Here is a 7814-nt window from a genome sequence, read left to right as displayed (position 1 = left end):
CCCCCCATGATGATTCATGATGATGAACTTTGGAGAGCATATGTTAGAGCTGTTGATCACAGGTCAAAATAAGTGAGAGGATACTTCTTTGTAAAGAATCGCAATTAGAATGACAATCAACCATGGGCAAGGGAGTCACAAGCAAGGGCCATGGACACAATTCAGTTTAAGAGCGTTGTAGGCTTAGTGGAACGACAGTGGCATGGATCCTACTGGAAGGACAGTTAATTTATATTCTTATTAATACCTACAATAGATTTGTTTTAAGAGGTTAGGAAATTGTCCTAGTTTGGAAATTACAGCTTTTTTTTTGTTAAGGAACTCGGTGAAACTTGAAGACTATTTATAGTTTACTGGGATATTAATTTATTTTAATTCTTAATAAGTGTGAGGAATTGATCAAATTTGGAAAACACCCTATACCCTTATGAAACTTGTGGAATTGTTGAAAACCACAGTTAAGGGGATAATTGTAATACCTTTTTCTGTTAATGGATACAAACCCCAGTCTGGATTTTGGATTTTCTGAGTTTTTACAGTATGGAGAACTTGATAACCAAAATGTTCTTGAAAATTTGTTAAACGCTATTTGACTTATGAACCACAATCCATGGTTGGAAATTTTTCAGTTCACACACGGTAATTGAATTTCCACAAATAACATGGAAAATAATTAACCATACATGGACATTCTGTGTAGATCAAAATGCACTGGCAAACACCCATACAAAATTCACAGAGTTTCCATGTCTAGTTTTTTTAGGTTTTATGGATATTTTAAAATTCAATGATTAACCACAAATAATTTGGTGTGGAAAACTGCTTAATTTTTGCAGTGTTCATTTAAATGCATTTTTTTCAGGTTTATTCAGCTACTACAAAATGCCTGGGAAAAAAACTAAGTGGGCACTAATTTAGCACAGTTGAAATACGATTTATCTCAAAATAATTGGCTTGTTTTTGTCATGTTTTTTATTTACAACTTTCATATTTCTTTCACTGTGCTGTACTATTTGTCTCACTATTATGTTCCTGTGTTTTGTTTTCTTTTTGTCCTCCAAAGTCAATAATTAACTTGTTTTTGCGTGTTCAATTTTCTTGGCTTTTGTTGTGCGGCAAAGAAAAAATATAATTTCTTGTTTTATCAGTTTTAATGCATCTCAAGTTGAGTTCTTTTTGTGGATATTTTTTAATATTTTGGCCTGTCATTTGTTCAACTTTAAATATATAACTTTTTTCTCCTTACGCTCACTTTGTAACATTGCAAAAAAACTCCAGGGCATTAGGGGTAGGCTGTGAATCATTAAGTTACACCCATGTTTTCGTGCCAAAACTTATACAAATTTTACATTTGAATCTGAGCAAGTGGAATAAGTCGGCTTCATTTTATAGGAATAGAAGTCTACTTGTGGCAAGTCTATCTGGAGGTGTTCATGCAGGATGTTTTGGTCTATGTAAGTATTAACTTTGAATGGCTACCCTGGAACTGCAAACACTCATGCTCCGTCCATACTATGCCGGAGAAATTTGAAAAGGTTTATCACTCTGAAAACACATCAAGTGTTTTTCGTCCACACTTCGTTGGAGAAATTTGAAAACACAACAATCACTGAAAAAAGGTAAAAAATAAAAATAAAACTCCTATATTCATATAGGTGAAGCTATATTTCTTTAGGTGTGACACTTGTTCTCTTAGTCTAGAATAATATTAAGCAATGATAAATGTTTCACTAAATGCACTTTACAGATGTGTATTTTAAGCTTTTCTTTCCTGCCTCAAGTTCATTGTCATAAAAGGTCTACTTGAACAGTAAGAAGGATCTCACAAATTTAGACAATAAACCTTATGTGATTGATGAACAGATTTTGTGTCAATCATACACAGAAACCAGATCATTACATGCAAACATTGGGTTGCTGTTCATTTCCAAACAGTCCTGAAAAAAAGACAGAGTTTTTATGTATAGATCAATACCATGACCATCACTGGCATCCATGGGATTTATTGAAGCTTTCAGTTGTTCATAGCCTACTTTGTTCAATGGGCAATTGACAGGTGGAACTTCCACGCCTTCCATTTCATCACCATCCCAGTGGTTGCAGGGTAATGGCCAATTCTTGTCAATTCCATAAGCCTCAACCTAAAAATATTAAACAGGAAAAGGTAAAAAGGTAATTGAGAAGGATGCCAAGGAGAACAATATTAGTCAGCAGGTTTGTGATAGAGGTCTAAAAACCAGAGAGGGCTTCTTTCTAAATTGGTCCTTTTAATTTTTTTTTAATATATGTGCTTTGTTTAACACACATGGCACATTTCCTAGAGAAATAACAATGGAATATAGTATTGGGTTGTACTGGATTAAACATACAGACTTTTTGTAAATATTGCTTTGGGAGAAAATAAGGTAAATTGGATGATATTGTTTATAGTTATTAATCCATTTTATACAACAACTTTCTTTTAAAATTTAGGTCTGTTGCAGTTTATTATAAATTCAATTCAACTACTCAGAAAATAGGGAAATGAAATTAGTTAGTTCCTCTGAAGACAGTTCCTAGGCAACAGTTAGGTTGGAATGAGGCACACTATTCATTCCTAGCATCCACAATTGAAGTGGGGTAGGGCTTGCACTTGTTGACAGGCCATGGTGGTTCCAAGCTAATACAAAATTCTTGAGTTCAGCATTGTGCTGTGGTATAAAAATAAAATGAAGACAAGATATGGATCTCATTGTCTGGACTAAGCACCTCAAAAACTTCCAGATGGTAGAAAAGGTTGTAAAATAGATATGTTACTTGATTATACATGTCCCTTATAAGTCTCTTTATTCTTTGGTTGTGCACACTCTGCCCTGCTATTTTTCCTGGGCGACTTGAATACATTGCACCCTTTTTCCTTGTTAAAACACATTCAGAGTGCGATATGTAGTCCTAGGGGACGTATTATGCAATCACGTGTTTGGTATATAAGTCTTCTTCTCTTGTTTTCACATTATTCAGTCTTTTTAGTTGTCCTTTCATGCTTACAATGTTAAGTTTAGTTCCTTCAGCAAGTTTGTCTTGCACGATTGAGCTGTTATGTCGAGGTTGTCTCGCGTGATTCAGCTGTTGTGCCGAGTTTGTCTTGGATTATTCAGTTGTTATGCCGAGTTTGTCTTGCAAGTTTCAACATTTGTGCCGAGTTTGTCTCGAGTTATTCAGCTTTTCCGCCAAGTTTGTCTCGCGTGACTCAGTTATCATGTCGAGTTTGTCTTGCACAATTCAGCTGTTATGCTGGGTTTGTCTTGAGTGATTCAGCTATGTCGAGTTTGTCTCACATGTTTCAGACAATGTGCCGAATTTTTGCTGTCAAATGAGCTTTGTCTCATGGAATCCACTGTTGATGTTATTCTCAGATTTGCTCTTCCTCTTTTGCTTTGTTCTTTTCTGCAACTAAGTTGCAGCTTCTTCTGCCAGGTTAGCCATCTGTGCTTTGCCTGTTATTCAAATATTGTCAACACCAAAGATACATTATCAAATACTCTTCAAGTCAACAATTGTTTAAACTGCAATGTTGCTTTTACTTACATAATTTATTCACCATGGTGGAGACCACATAATTGGTAAATGTACCGTCCTCTGCTGGATCTGACATTTGTGGAGGGAAAAGACGCTCTGGAATGGGCCCGCTGTACCCCAGCCAAATTGAAGGGCAGCGCAATTGATCAAGTTTTTGCATCTGTTGACCAATCGAACAAAGTTTTAACTTGACTAATATGCAATAACTTGGAACTGTGTGTGAAGTTTTAAACAAACACATAACCATTTTCTTAAAGTTATAACCTAGCGGCCTCTATGCTTTATACCGACACAAATAACCAGGATAAAATTTGAAGCATAACAGTAGTTTGTATTTGGCTTTGTACTTATAGGAAAGCTGAGTACTCAGTTACTTAATCACTATCTTCTGGTACATTTCAAATTTATGAAAAAGCTCAGTAGGATGCTTAAAATGTGTGTAATTAGTTATCAGATAAAAAGCAACCAAGAAAATTTTATTTGCACACAGTCTGACCTTCAGAGTGACACAACGAGTATTGCAGTTTGAAGCTGGGTGTGAAATACATACGATTTTGCCTCCACTACACATCCGGACACACTAGACAGTGATTAAATGGGGTGTGTTGGCCAGCCAAGCCAACATAGAGGTGAAAAGAAAGGGCTCGAGCTAGAGAGACAATGATTTTGACACTTCTAATCTACTTGCTAGAGAGTCTTTGACGTAAATGTTCTTGGCAGAGGTTGAAGCCCAACGGCCGTGACGTTGAAGATTCCTCTCAGGGACACCGGAGTTCGCAGCCAAAGTCGCCCCACCTGATCTGGCAGAGTGGGTACTAAATTTAGAAATATCTGGAACAATATCGCGAAAAGACTTCTTAAACGACTCTCTATAAGTCGAATAACATATAGGCTTATTGACTGACACAAGACGCTTGCGATTGCTAGACGATGATATAGGCCTGAAAAGGTACTCCTCAGAATCAAAAGAAAGGTTAGAACTTGACATTTATAGCTTAAGGGCCACAGGACAAATACTAGAACCAGCTGACTCAGCAATAACCACGACTGACCCTCCCTTAATTGGTCGGCTTTACTTTTTTCGATAAAAATAGAAAGAAAACCATCATTAAACTTAACATCTTTGCTTCGAATAAGTGACAACTCGGAAAAACGAAAAAAGTCGGAAAAAGCTAAAACAAACATAACTAAATTACGCAACTGTAAGAGGTCACGCAAGTCAGTTTTTTCAGCTAATTTCCTGAGATGCTCCGCCTCAAGAGGTTCTTTTCTGTGGTTAGCCGGTGAGGACGCAGAACGAACAGCACCTTCTTTCACAGCCACAACAGTGGGATGACTAGTAGGGGAACTCATGGCCGCCAGATCGTGCAGCCACTTGAAAGCACAGAAGGCGGAATTGATAGAAGAAACTGATCTGCTTGACTCCAGTAGATACTGTAGAAACAAGGCACAATGGAAGGGCTCTACCAGGAAGGGACTGGTACCCAGAACGGTAGTAGCAAATGATCTCCATCTGTTGAAAACCCTTGTATAACAAAGAGAAGTCCCGGAAGCCCTGGATTCAAGAGCTATAAACTTCGTATTCTCCGTCAACAAAGCAACCTCTCTTGTATCACATGTAGGGGAAGTCCAGAACTCTGTATCAAAAATATCTAGAGAAAAAACAAAAACCAAGTGATAATAAAGGAATACAAAGGAGAAGGGGAAGCTCCCCAGGGATAAAGACAAATGGGGCCTAAACAACACAATGAGAGAATAAACAACAAATAAATACAGACAAGGAGCCTCAGAGAAAAAACAATGTTATATTTAAGTACGCTTATACAACGCAGAAACAAAACTGCAATAAACACAATCTATTCACCCCTCAAGGGCACTGTATAGAAATCTTCAACGTTAACAGTCTCAAATCAAAGGCCCCTCAAGGGCACTGTATACAAATATCACAGACCCCTCAAGGGTACATCTCAAAGGGCCACCTGCTTCAAGCAAGGTGCCTCAAAGCCAGAAAACAATGCGCTAACACCGTGGAACGCGAAATGCATTGCAAACTAACGCAGGACCTTGCCTGGGTGCAATACTAAAATTAATGCGCAAAGCTACCATTGAGAAATTTAGCGGACCGGATCCGAAAATGGAATTCTTGGCTTTGCCTCTGATGAACAGATGGGGAAGATCAGGGAGGACCACCCAATCATGAACGAAACTGCTCCAGTGCACACCGTCGAAACAAAGGATGGGCCAAAAATGCGCTGATCTCCAAAGGGGAACGATGAGAGTGCCGGACGCATTGCAGAGCTTCAAATGACTGACGACTTTGCATGTCAAACAGACAGGAGGACAAAGCTAGTTGTTGTCGTTGGACCAATCTTGGACGAAAGCGTTGACGCCAGACGAGCCGGGCTGATAATACCTAGAATTGAAAACCTGAAGCTTTGCATTGTAATGGCAGGTGAATCTATCACAAGTGTGCGGACCCCAGAGCTCGTCGAGAGCATAAAAAACAATCGTTGATTGCATAATCATCGTAATCAACTAACTTGCTAATATCGTCGGCACAAGTGTTGAGGTCCCTGGGAATCCATTGCATGTCAATGCTAATACCGCCGATGAGACATTGTCGGTGAACATCAAGAGCCAACTGTTGCAAAGCTGGAACTTTGGATCTGATGTTAACGATGCGAACAACATTCTGGTTGTCTGTATACCAGACAACAGTCTGCGCACCAAGAGAATCCTTGAACGCCTTCAAGGTCAATGAAACAGCAAGAAGTTCGCGAAAAGTCGAACTTTGTGCACTCTCGTAATGGGACCAATTTTGGTGAAAAATTTTGTCCTCGAATTGTATGTAACTCCCGCAGGCTGAATTGGACACATCAGAGTAAATGATTTTGGAAGGCTTGCGCTTAATAGGCCACAAAGGAAGGCCATTGATATCAGCGAGATTGTTTTTCCAAAAATTCAATTTGTGTAAACATTCAGGTGTCAAAGAAACAAGTGAATTCCAATCAGTGGAGTTAATAACCAGAAAGGTGTTCCTGGTCATAAGTCTAGTGACGTTCCCGACGCAGTTCCCGAGCGAGATAATTTTTCCACACACGCTTGCAAGCTTGCGAACCTGGTGCAAGGAGCACTCCGAACATAAGAGAGATGATGAATTGTTAATAAGAGAATCAATTCTCTTGTCTGTGGCTTTGATAATGCACTGGGAAGTGTTAATAACAGTCCCAAGCCAGGTAATCACTTGAGTAGGATCCCAAATGGATTTCTCTTCGTTAGGTAGGAAACCAGACTTTAATAGGTCGGAATGAACAGCCAAACTAGAGATCTTCGCTTTGATACAGTCAGTGGCCACCCCTAAACCATCGTCTAGGAAGACAACTATAGACTTTCCCTCGGATCTCCATTTCTTGACTAACGGCTTGAGAAGCTTTGTAAATAAATAAGGAGCAGAACTAAGGCCAAATGGCAAAACTGAAAACTGAAAATAGCTAGTATGACCGGATGAAAAGGTCCAAGAAAACGACAGATATTGCCTATGATCTGGAAAGATATCCACGTGATGGTAACCCGATTTTAAGTCAAAAGAGAACATGAAATCTCCGGGATTTAAAACTTCTCTGGCAACGGACAGGTCCTCGCATCGAAACTTAAACTTGTAAAGATATAGATTGACATGACGAAGATCCAAGATCAAGCGCTTTTTCCCTGACTTCTGAATAGACACAGATAATGGATTAATTATAGTAGGAGGTGTAAAAACTTCAGTGATACAATCCAAACTAATAAGCTCGTTAATAGCATTCTCAACAAAATCAGATTCCTGAATCGCTGAATTATTGTTCCGGGCAACAAAAGCTGCTGGTATTTGAAGAAGTGGCAACTTATATCCAAACTCAATAGTGTCAATTATGAAACAAGGTGCGTCAATATCTTTCCAAAACTGAAGCGATTTACGCAATCTTCCTTTAACCAAAACAGGTGCATCATCACATGCAATTTCACAGTTCAGCAATGGATCCTCTAGAAGAGATAGCTCACAATACGGCAATAACAAAGCCTCAGACTCATGGTCTAGAAAATAAATAATACACAACGGGAAAAAACATAGTTTAATAAATGCAAATTAAGTCTGAAAGCACTAAGCACGACTCGTATGAAAAATCCAGCGAAAAATAAGACAAACGGAAAACAACACAAAAGAAAACTAGAACCAACTACACCTTGATCCTGGGTATTGCTGTCTAGTCACTGCC

Source organism: Orbicella franksi, chromosome 10 (assembly GCF_964199315.1).
Source record: "Orbicella franksi chromosome 10, jaOrbFran1.1, whole genome shotgun sequence".
Classification (NCBI taxonomy): Eukaryota; Metazoa; Cnidaria; class Anthozoa; order Scleractinia; family Merulinidae; genus Orbicella; species Orbicella franksi.
Note: the sequence above shows the minus strand (reverse complement) of the source record.